The sequence below is a fragment of the Odocoileus virginianus genome, chromosome 9 (genome assembly GCF_023699985.2).
Source record: "Odocoileus virginianus isolate 20LAN1187 ecotype Illinois chromosome 9, Ovbor_1.2, whole genome shotgun sequence".
NCBI classification, from domain to species: domain Eukaryota; kingdom Metazoa; phylum Chordata; class Mammalia; order Artiodactyla; family Cervidae; genus Odocoileus; species Odocoileus virginianus.
The window spans coordinates 15,458,628-15,471,215 of record NC_069682.1 but is presented as its reverse complement, the minus strand read 5'-3'; the positions used below and the strand labels follow the sequence as shown (position 1 = coordinate 15,471,215).

Here is a 12,588-nt window from a genome sequence, read left to right as displayed (position 1 = left end):
AGGCCAGGCCTCAACAGTCTGTGAACCGTGAACTTCCAGATATTCAAGCTGGATTTAGAAAAGGTAGAGGAGCTAGAAATCAAATTGTCAACATCCAGTGGATCATCACAAAAACAAGAGAGTTCCAGAAAAACATCTACTTTTGCTTTCTTGACTACACCAAAGTGTTTGACTGTGTGGATCAGGAGAAACTGGAAAATTCTTAAAGAGATGGGAATACCAGATCACCTGACCTGCCTCCTAAGAAATCTGTATGCAGGTCAAGAAGCAACAACTGGACATGGAACAACAGACTGGTTCCAAATTGGGAAAGGAGTACGTCAAGGCTTTATTATATTGTGACCCTGCTTATTTAACTTATATAAAGAGTTCATCATGCAAAATGCTGGGCTGGATGAAGCACAAACTGGAATCAAGATTGCTGGGAAAATATCAATAATCTCAGATATGCAGATGACACCACCCTTAATGGCAGAAAGCGAGGAAAGTGACAGAGGAGAGTGCAAAAGTTGTGTTAAGCTCAACATTCAGAAAACTGAGATCATAGCATCTGGTCCAATCACTTCACTGCAAATGGAGAAACAATGGAAACATTATGAGACTTTATGTTTTTGGGCTCCAAAATCTCTGCAGATGGTGACTGCAGCCTTGAAATTAAGAGATGCTTGCTCTTTGGAAGAAAATATATGATCAACCTAGACAGCATATTAGAAAGCAGAGACATTACTTTGCCAACAAAGGTCTGTCTGGTCAAAGCTATGGTTTTTCCAGTTGTATGTATGTATGTGAGAGTTGGACTATAAAGAAAACACTGAAGTATTGATGCTTTTGAACTGTGGTTTTGAAGAATTTTGAGAGTTCCTTGGACTGCAAAGAGAGCCAACAAATCAATCCTAAAGGAAATCAGTCCTGAATATTCATTGGAAGGACTGATGCTGAAGCTGAAACTCCAATTCTTTGGCCACCTGATGTGAAGAACTGACTCACTGGAAAAGACCCTAAAGCTGGGAAAGATCGAAGGCAGGAGGAAAGGGGGACGCCAGAGATGAGATGGTTAGATGGCATCACTGACTCGATGGACATGAGTTTGAATAAGTTGCGGGAGTTGGTGATGGACAGGGAAGCCTGGTGTGCTGCTGTCCATGGGGTTGCAAAGAGTCAGACACAACTGAGCAACTGAACTGGCTGATATCAACTCCCAGTTGTAGTCACCCCTTACAGTCATATTTCTTTGTGAACCTCTGCATTATTATTATTGTTCCACTGCTCAATTATGTCCAACTCTTTGCAACCCCATGGACTGCAACATGCCTTGCTTCCCTGCCCTTGATTTCCCGGAGTTTACTTTAACTTACATCTATAGAATCAACCATGCCATCTAATCATCTCATCCTCTGTCACCCCCTTCTCCGGCTCTCAGTCTTTTGCAGCATCAGGGTCTTTTACAATAAGTTGATTCTTCACATCAAGTGGCCAAAGTGTTGGAGCTTCAGCATCAGTCCTTCCAATGAATATTCAGGACTGATTTTCTTTAGGATGGACTGGTTGGATCTCCTTTTCGTCTAAGGAACTCTCAAGAGTCTTCTCCAGTACCATAGCTTGAAAGCATCAATTCTTCAGTGCTCAGCTTTCTTTAGAGTCCAACTCTCACATCCATACATGACCACTGGAAAAACCATAGCTTTGACTAGACAAACGGTTGTTGGCAAAGTAATGTCTGCTTTTTAATAGACTGTCTAGGTGGGTCATAACTTTTCTTCTAAGGAGCAAGCGTCTTTTGATTTCATGGCTGCAGTCACCATCCGCAGTGATTTTGGAGCCCCCCAAAATAACGTCTGTCACTGTTTCCACTGTCTCCCCATTTATTTGCCATGAAGTGATGGGACCAGATGCCATGATCTTAGTTTTCTGAATGTTGAGTTCTAAGCCACCTTTTTCACTCTCCTCTTTCATTTTCCTCAAGAGGCTCTTTAGTTCTTCTTCACTTTCTGCCATAAAGGTGGTGTCATCTGCATATCTAAGGTTATTGATATTTCTTCCAGCAACCTTGATTCCAGCTTGTGCTTCATCCAGCCCAACATTTCTCATGATGTACTCTGCATATAAGTTAAATAAGCGGGGTGAAAATATACAGCCTTGACATACTCCTTTCCCTGTAGGCAAACCATTTGATTTCTGCTCCCTTTGTCTTCCCATGAAAGAGAGTTTGGGAGGATAATTTCCCAGGAAATCTCCAGTGGTTTTAAGATCAAAGACTGGTTTTGATGCCTTCTCTCATTCCTTCCAGCTGTTTTGAGTTCTGTGCTCCTCCGTTAGCAGAAGCTTTTAAAAACGCATTGGTTATTTTGCAGCATCACAGGAGAAAGCAGAGGCTTCCCAAGGGGCAGTCAGTTCTGCTTGCCACTGGACCAGTCATCCATGTGCTTGACCTCTGGCTCTCATCAGCTGTCTTCTTCTGTGTAGAGTGAAGACGGTGTGTGGAGTGAAGGGACAGGCAGACATGCTTCACAATTTCTGTGTTCCAAGAACAGAGATGGTCCACCAGCTCACTCTCCAACCTTGTTCCCCAGCAGGTACGATGGATTTGTTTGAGTTCTGAGCTGCTGTCAGGCTGGAGAACCTGATTGGATCTCCATGCTAACCAGAATGTTCAGCACTGGTTCACAGCATGTTGACTGATTTCTAACTTGAAGTCCTGGAGTCTTCCCAGAGGAAAGGATAGCAGGGACTTGTTCTTATGTATTGTCAGTGGTGGTGTCTTAGGTCAAATGCCTGTGATGTTCCAAAACGTGACCCAAGTCAGGTGACCCAGCCCTCTTTCCCATGTAGTGAACAGCTTCAGGGACGTCTCTCCCCAGCGGGGGTACTTGAACTGTGTATTCTCATCTTCATCATGATAATGTAGTCAACTCTTCATGCTTGGCAATGAAAAGATGGACAATTCAAACCAGATGATTACAATTCATGTGGCTCTGGATGTAATAAAGACAGTTATATGATGAGACACAGTCTCTTTCTCACACACACATACCACTCATATATGTTTGATTTTAATTGTACTCTGCATCTAATTATAGTCCTTTCTTGACTAGGCCTACACTATCATGGACTGTGGGGCCCAGAAAGAGAGCTGCGTGCCAAAGAATTGATGCTTTTGAACTGTGGTGTTGGAGAAGACTCGAGAGTCCCCTGGACTGTACAGAGATCCAACCAGTCCATCCTAAAGGAAGTCGGTCCTGGGTGTTCACTGGAAGGACTGATGTTGAGCTAGGGAGGCACCAAACTGACCCTCCACTGGGGATTATTTGAGAGCTGATCATAAGGCTTCAAGTTCATGGCTGCAGTGGGTGCTGTCCCTACATCAGTAGCACAGACACCTTCCTGTTGTACCAGAACGTCCATCTAAAAACGGGTAACATCAGTAGGAAGGCTGGGGCAGAGGGCAACAGTCCTTGAAAAACAACCAATCTCAGGGCTCCAGGAAACTAGAGAGGCCTGCAGTTGTCATGAACAGGTCAGACCATGTATGAAACTCACAGGAGACTCAGTCTGGAGCTCTGGGGACCAGAGCAGATGATTTAAAGTCTCTTTCTATACAACTGTGTGTTCTTTGGGAGAAGAGATTGGGGTGGGGAAGCAAACCGATTTCAAGAATTCTACACTATAGAAAGTTAAACAGCTTTCTTTAGCCTTTAGTATTCTGGTTTGATTACCAATCTCTAAGGGGGAAATAAAATGGAGCTTTTCCCAAATATTTTTCAACTGAGATTCCATCCTCACTGCAAATCACTCACGTTTCAATGTGCACAAATGCTGCCCCCACGCCCCCACCCCAACCCAGTTTGGAGAATGCTAGCTCGAGAAGTCTGGGAATCTCTCGCTGTCCAGGGTTGCCAGCTCTGCTGAGACTCAGCCCCCAGGTGAGTGGGAATCAGCTCCCAGACCGTCCAAGGGGGTTCAGTTCAGCTCAGTCGTGTCTGACTCTTTGTGACCCCATGAGCTGCAGCATGCCAGGCTTCCCTGCCCATCACCAGCTCCTGGAGTCCACCCAAACCCATGTCCATCGAATTGATGATGCCATCCAACCATGTGATCCTCTGTCGTCCCCTTTTCCTCCTGCCCTCAATCTTTCCCAGCATCAGGGTCTTTTCCAATGAGTCAGCTCTTCACATCAGGTGGCCCAAGGATTGGAGTTTCAGCTTCAACGTTAGTCCTTCCAAAGAACACCCTGGACTGATCTCCTTTAAGATGGACTGGTTGGATCTCCTTGCAGGCCAAGGGACTCTCAAGAGTTTTTCCAACACCATAGTTCAAAAGCATCAATTCTAATTTGCATTCCCACCAACAGTGTAAGAGGGTTCCCTTTTCTCCACACCCTCTCCAGCATTTATTTTGATTTTTTTCTTTTTTTTATTTTATAGTTGACTATTTTCATAGTACATATTTTTGATACATTGAAGGATTAGCATGATTTAATTATTCCTCATTGTGGTTTTGATTTGCATTTCTCTGATTATGAGTGATGTTGAGCATCTTTTTATGTGTTTTTTTGCCATCCGTATGTTTTCCTTGGGGTAATGTCTGTTTTAGTCTTTGGCCCATTTTTTGATTGGGTCATTTATTTTTCTGGAGTTGAGCTGGAGGAGTTGCTTGTTATATTTTTGAGATTATTCCTTTGTCTGTTGCTTCGTTTGCTTATTATTTCTCCCAATCTGAGGGCTTGCTTTCACCTTGCTTATAGTTTCCTTTGTTGTGCAAAAGCTTTTAAGTTTCATTAGGTCCCATTTGTTTATTTTTGCTTTTGTTTCTAAAATTCTGGGATGTGGGTCATAGAGGATCCTGTGATTTATGTCGGAGAGTGTTTTGCCTATGTTCTCCTCTAGGAGTTTGATAGTTTCTGGTCTTACATTTAGATCTTTAATCCATTTTGAGTTTATTTTTGTGTATGGTGTTAGAAAGTGTTCTGGTTTCATTCTTTTACAGGTGGTTGACCAGTTTTCCCAGCACCACTTGTTAAAGAGGTTGTCTTTTTTCCATTGTATATCCTTGCCTCCTTTGTCGAAGATAAGGTGACCATAGGTTCGTGGATTTATCTCTGGGCTTTCTATTCTGTTCCATTGATCTATATTTCTGTCTTTATGCCAGTACCATACTGTCTTGATGACTGTGGCTTTGTAGTAGAGTCTGAAGTCAAGCAGGTTGATTCCTCCAGTTCCATTCTTCTTTCTCAAGCTTACTTTGGCTATTCGAGGTTTTTTGTATTTCCATACAAATTGTGAAATTATTTGTTCTAGTTCTGTGAAAAATACTGTTGGTAGTTTGATAGGGATTGCATTGAATCTATAGATTGCTTTGGGTAGTATAGCCATTTTGATAATATTGATTCTTCCAATCCATGAACACGGTATATTTCTCCATCTGTTTGTGTCCTCTTGGAAACCAGATCTGAAAGAGACACGTGCACCCCAATGTTCATCACAGCACTGTTTATAATAGCCAGGACATAGAAGCAACCTAGATGCCCATCAGCAGACGAATGGATGAGGAAGCTGTGGTACATATACACCATGGAATATTACTCAGCCATTAAAAAGAATTCATTTGAATCAGTTCTAATGAGATGGATGAAACTGGAGCCCATTATACAGAGTGAAGTAAGCCAGAAAGATAAAGACCATTACAGTATACTAACACATATATATGGAATTTAGAAAGATGGTAACGATAACCCTATATGCAAAAACAGAAAAAAGAGACTCAGATGTATAGAACAAACTTTTGGACTCTGTGGGAGAAGGCGAGGGTGGGATGTTTCAAGAGAACAGCATTGAAAAATGTATATTATCTAGGGTGAAACAGATCACCAGCCCAGGTTGGATGCATGAGACAAGTGCTCGGGCCTGGTGCACTAGGAAGACCCAGAGGGATCGGGTAGAGAGGGAAGTGGGAGGGGGGACCGGGATGGGGAATACATGTAAATCCATGGCTAATTCATCTCAATGTATGACAAAAACCACTGCAATGTTGTAAAGTAATTAGCCTCCAAATAATAAAAATAAATGGAAAAAAAAAAAGCATCAATTCTTTGGCACTTAGCTTTCTTCACAGTCCCACTCTCACATACATACATGACCACTGGAAAAACCATAGCCTTGACTAGACGGACCTTTGTTGGCAAAGTAATGTCTCTGCTTTTTAATATGCTGTCTGGGTTGGTCATAACTTTCCTTCTAAGGAGCAAGTGTTTTTTAATTTCATGGCTGCAATCACCATCTGCAGTAATTTTGGAGCCCAGAAAAATAAAGTCAGCCACTGTTTCCACTGTTTCTCCATCTATCTGCCATGAAGTTATGGGATCAGATGCCATGATCTTAGTTTTCTGAATGTTGAGCTTTAAGCCAACTTTTTCACTCTCCTCTTTCACTTTCATCAAGAGGCTCTTTAGTTCTTCTTCACTTTCTGCCATAAGGGTGGTGTCATCTGCATATTTAAGGTTATTGATATTTGTCCCGGCAATCTTGATTTCAGCTTGGACTTCCTCCATCCCAGCGTTTCTCATGATGTACTCTGCATAGAAGTTCAATAAGCAGGGTGACAATATACAGCCTTGACGTACTCCTTTTTCCATTTGGAACCAGTCTGTTGTTCCATGTCCAGTTCTAACTGTTGCTTCCTGACCTGCATACAGGTTTCTCGAGAGGCTGGTCAGGTGGTCTGGTATGCCCAACTCTTTCAGGATTTTCCATAGCGTCCAAGGGGGTAGCCTTCACAATTGCACCACCACATACTTGGTGTTATGTGAATGCTTGCTAAGGTTCCATCAATACGTGGATTAAAAAAAATTGAAAATCCACAGCCTGCCTGTGCACGCTTTCCAAAGGTGGTTCTGCTGAGAGCTGAGCATCAGTGATCGGTCCCAGGTGGGCGGAGGGTCTTGCTTTCTACAAAAACCTCTCCATAAAGGTGAGACCTGCCTCTCTCCCTCTGCTTACTATGATGAGTTTCTCAAGGGCCTGAAAATCTCTCGAGTTCCAGACAAAATACTGTTTTTGAGAAAGTGAAAGAGTCTATTGATTTAGTATGAAATCCTTTTGCAACTCAGATGATTTCTAATCCTTTGCTTTCATGAAAATTGAGGGAAGACCAAATTGAGATCTGTCAGAAGTTAGATCATTAAAAATCATTTTGATGATAGATCACCCTATCCCAGGGAGCTTGGTAATGGACATTGCTATAATAAAGTTCCTTTCATTTTCATGAAAAATGTTTCATAGTGTGTATAATAACTGAAACAACAATCATTGTAAAATGAGATTAATGTTCATGAAGATTGTCATCTATTTTAGGAAATAGATGTATCTTAATTTAGTAAGTCTGGTGAAAACTGGTTTTTTCCAATCACATTGTACTTTTTATATTCAATAATATTTATGAAATCCTGTTGTGATAAGTCACATATAAATAGTATCTATAATAATAATTCAGTCTAGAATTATTTCTTTAATACTAGAGCTACTTGGCTACAGGATTTAAACATTACCTTCAAATTAAAATGTACAAAATTAAATTCAAGTTATATACATACTTTTGCTGCAGATAAATATGAGTGATCAATGAAAGGATTTTAGGCATAAAATGTATCACATTCACATAAAATTCTGTGAAGAAAGTAGAGTGGAAATAGAACTCTAAGGAGGAAATGAAATAACTTCTGCCTACTAAAGATGAGCTTATAGGTATATATTAAAATGAATTATGGTGGATCTCAAATTGCTGTGGTATTAGATTGTCCTGGAAATAGTGAAGAAGTCATATTAGGATTTTACCTTTAAATGTTTCCTACTTCTGGTTCACCAGAGATTGTATCCTTTGCTACTATTTAGATTGATGAAGAAATATTTTGGATGTGAACTTGAACAGGTGTGAAATGTCATATAGTGTTTGTTGTTGTTGTTGTTAAATGATAGTATTAATATGCATTTTGAAATATGCACAAATTGAATAATTTGAAAAAGCATATAGTTTAAAGAATTATTTTAAGGGGTAACGAAGCAGGAAATTGACGGTCTCTGTATCCAACAGCACATAAGGAGAATGAAAAAACAGGGGTCCAGAAATGGCTCCATTTGGTCTGGTTCAGGCTCTTTCCACACTTCTCCCACTGTCCTCCTTCTAGTCCAGGATCCAGGTCTAACAGGTCCTCAGCTCCCAACTTAATATCCCACATCACCACTACTCTCCTCTGCCCACGTGTGACACTCATTTCTTTCACACTTAATGACAATCATATTGACTTGGCCCTGGGACCACCTCATGAAACTGTCCGGGGAGTCATCACCCGCTGGCCCACACTCCCTGCCTCACTCTTGCCTCAAATCCTAGAAGCCCTCAGACAATAGAAAGCCCAAGTTTAGGCCTAGGTCCTAAGCCCTTGTCCATCTATCATCATCTGAACAATTGCTATTAATTTGTGCATTTGCAGTTTTCACAGTGTCTCCCTCTTTATACTTCCTTTTTTCCTCTTTACCACAACCTGCTGTGATAGATGAAGATAGAAGATGGATGGATGGATGGATGGGTGGATGGATAGATAGGTAGGTAGGTAGAAGAAAGAAACTGGGGCTCAGAGGATTTCAATGGTTTGCCTGTGATGACACAGCAAGAAATGGTGGAGTTAGTATTTGGAACCAAGTCACCTGTCTTCAGCCTCTTCGCCTTATGCACGACATCACAGAACCCAAGGCCAAGGTCGCAGAAAACCAATTGGAACCTTTGGAGCCTGGGGTGGCCCACTCAGCCATACTGACCACACAGCCCTGGAGAGTGTGGGGGTGTTAGCACGTGGTCCTCGTCTGACGGCCACCGTCTGGGGCCTTCACACTTCATCCAGATTCTCTCCAGACGTTTGGAAAGGTCTTACAGTGAGAGGAAATGAACACGTATGTGTACTTCCACGTACCCTGGAACGAGATTCCTTAGAAGAGGACATGATGGTGTGGAGCTTAGAGAGCTGAGTGTAAACAAACATTCACATAAAAATGGGCAAGTTTTGCTGTGAGAGGTGTTTTATTCTGGATAGCTGTACCGGAAATAAAACTTGGTTGGATGTCAAAACACCAGTCATTTAACTTTAGTTTTATTTTTAATTAAAGACACTTTTAGAAACCAAGACAATTCTAAACCTGTTTCAACTTACTTCCAAGTGCCCAAATTAATAGTTATTTCTGGCTAAGTTGAGTTCACCTATGCTTTTGTGTCATTTTTTGGAAAACTTTTGAGGATACTTTTAAGTGCATTCTGACATCCAGTTTAATAAATAATTACTCCTACTATGGAGCTTGATATTTTTATTATTCAATGTGAGGTATTTCATTTGAGGCTGAGCCCTTAAAGCGTTTGAAAGTTAGTTGGGATTTAGGGTGACAAAAAATTGAGACACAACTTAGTAACTAAGGAACAACTCAAGACAGAGTGATTGATTCGCTAGGAGTTAAAGGAGTCGATCTGTAAGTCAGATACACAGTAAATAATTTTAGTTCCCTTGGCACACACAGGACATAATTTACTAAAGGACTGTGGCATTGTAAACAGCCGAAGGTTGCTCTCCAAGACCACCTGGAAGTTCAGCTGTGCAGATGGCCCGAGATCAGCAACCTGGACTTATTCTACCTGTCCTCGTGGGTTGGCTCCAGCCAACTGGCTTCCTTCTGAGCACGACTCAGCTTGCTGAGCAGTCAGGCTCACTGTCAGTGAACGACGTGCGCAGACTGCCCAGCAGGGAAGGGTGAGAGGGACTGGTGTACATGATCTCTCCTGGCATTTGCAGCAGGACAATCTATTTCTGTGAAACTTTACTGTAGGAGAAAATGCATCCAGACCCCTGGTGTCTACGTACAATAATGCTGCTGCTACTATTATTATGATGAATAAAAGTCACCTCTCCCAGATTTTCAAATACCGAGGATCACTTTATTTTCAGCTGCCAGTGCTGCATACAGGAGGACACAGGGCTCCAGCAAGGTGGAGGGGTTCCCTGAGATCATAATGCAAGTTATTAATGGTAAGTCAGAATTTTTTCTGATATCTCTTGACTCTAAACACCCGCCTACTACTATCCATCTGTGAATTTGAATCAATTTACAGATTAATTTACTATTCATGGCCAGTGTTTGTGAAGTGTTGTAATGTCCTGTGCAAAAGATACTTGTGTGCGTGCTCAGTCACTAAGTTTGGTCCAACTCTCTGCGACCCCACAGACAGTGGCCTGCCAGCTTCCTCTGCCCATGGGATTGACCAGGCAAGAATACTGGAGTGGGTTGCCATTTGCTCCAGGGCATCTTCCTGAGCTGTCCTGCATCCCCTGCATTGGAAGGCAGATTCTTTACCACTCTGCCACCTGGAGAGCCTTCACAGATGCTAGTGGTATTTTATTAGTATGATTTGATATCTGTTTATACTGTAAGGCAGTAGCAACAGAGTATAAGCTATGAAAGAAAAACTTAAGTTGGAGTCCATTCTGAAAGGACTTGAGAAAAAAAAACATCAGGGATGGATAGAACACAACTGTGCTCAGACTGACAGCATTGGGAGGAGTGGGATATTCCAGTCTGGAGTCATCTGGAATATTCTCCATACGCTGCAGTGCCGAGCACCAAGCCTGGCCCAAAGCTGGCAGCCAGCCAGCGTGTGTTCATCCAGACTGAAGCGTGTGCATGTTTGCATTTGAGCTGCTCTCTTAGTTCATCAAAAGGAGTATCTTAGAGTTTTTCATTTCTGATTTCTCCAGGCGTTCCTATCAGGCTCCTCTGGATTATTGGAAGGAAACTGGACCCTGAAAGTAGCCCAGGTGAGTGGGAACTCAGAAGTCATGAATTCCTGCCTTGAAGTTCAGAACCTTGAAGCCGCCATGCAAGATGTGGCCAGGACGAGCTGCCAGTGCTGCTGGGCTGGTGTGTAGAAGAGGCCCCCTGGCCAGCCCATAACTCCCTCCGTCCCAGGAGCCTCAGCATCCAGAGCAAGGCGCTGGCTCCCAGGTGCTCCAAGCTGCCGGAGCTTCTTCCATTTTATTGTTTCTAACCTGCTGATGCGGGCTGCGTGTAAGTACAAGGAAAGGAGCGACTTGGGTCACATGCAAATCCACCTGAGCACCGCAGGCTGCTGCTTGCTGCCTGCCTTCCGGGAAGAGATGCGGCACCTCTGCTGCTGAGCCTCAGCAAGTCCTCTGCATGTGTTTGTGGTAAGAGCTTCTGGACACAGAGACTGTTGGCTGTTGGCTTTCCTGAAACAATCAACTTTTGTTCTTTCCCAGCGGAGCGCCTACACAGCCCTAGGCTTCTCGGTCTCTGGACTGTGGAAACATTACTATCCTTTTCAGCTCTCCTTGGAAAACCGTTAGGAACCTCCTAGAGAGGGAAGCTATTGCTTGGGGTTCTAAGTGGATCCAGGGGAGGAGTAGGGTGGTGTGGGCACAGATGATACACACACCAGTTTCACAAAGTGAGACAGTGCAGAGTGTCCACCATATCAAACAATACGCATCTGGAAATCACAGCTGGCCAGGGGTTCACAGTTTAAGAAATGGCTTCGTCACTTATTCAGAGTGTGGCAAGTCCTTGAGGACTCTGAGCCCAGTATTTTCTAGCTACTCAATGACATGGGAAAGGAGGGGGAATGTTCAAATCTGAAAGAAAGGTAAGAGAGACCTAAGTCACATAGTAATAACCCTGCAGAGTGTCTCAAAGAAGCTTACAATAAGAAAGAGTGTTTTAGGTATTTGAGGAACTTTTGAATATTTGAAGACAAATAGGAATTTGTCCATATCTGCTAGGTTATCAGATTTTTTGGTATATAATTGTTCATCAAACTCTCTAATGGTCCTTTGTTCTTGTATCTTATCATTTGTAATGTCTTCTCCTTCATTTAGAATTTTACTTCAGTCCTTTCTTTTTCTTGATGAGTCTAGCTAAAATTTGTTTATATTTTTAAACAAACAGATCTTATTAGTTTTGTTGATTTTATGTTATTTTTTAGTTTCTATATCATATATTTCCATTCTGTTCTTTACCTTCTTTATATTAACTTTGGGCTTGGTACGTTCTTATTTTTCTGGTTCCTTCTTAGGGTGCTTATCTGAGAGCATTCTGTTTTCTTAATGTACACATTTATTGTTATAAACTTTCCTCTGAGAATTTCTTTTGCTCCATCCCTTAAGTTTTGGTGGTATTTGTTTTCTTTCTCTTTTTTTTAATTTAAATTTCTAAACAATATCTTGCTGAGCAGTTGTAGAATGTTTCTAAATTTGTACTTAAATCAAATATTTACAAATTGTAAATGAAGCTCACTTTTGTCTCTGTCTTGACATTACCTGGATGAATGATGACTGAGATAGCAATGATGGGGAGTCTTTAAATTGCAACTAGTTTTCATTGTGTAATCATTGTGATTAAAATATCGATTTCAGTCAGTGCAACCGGGTTTATCATTTTCAAGTGTTTTCGTGATGTTTACGGTGCTGATAAAAGTAGCCCTTGTTAAATGCAGTCTCATCCTGTTTTCTCATTTGACTTCTTGACATCATAGGCGAGCGAT

The 12,588-nt window shown here is 41.9% G+C and overlaps 1 long non-coding RNA gene across 1 annotated transcript; it reads left to right on the top strand.

Annotated features, from left to right (window-relative positions):
- The first annotated feature begins 9,810 nt into the window (after nt 1-9,810).
- Nucleotides 9,811-11,661, top strand: LOC139036477 (uncharacterized). Its single transcript, XR_011489237.1, has 2 exons — nt 9,811-10,060; nt 10,787-11,661. It is a non-coding gene; the product is annotated as an uncharacterized lncRNA (long non-coding RNA).
- The last annotated feature ends 927 nt before the right edge of the window (nt 11,662-12,588 follow it).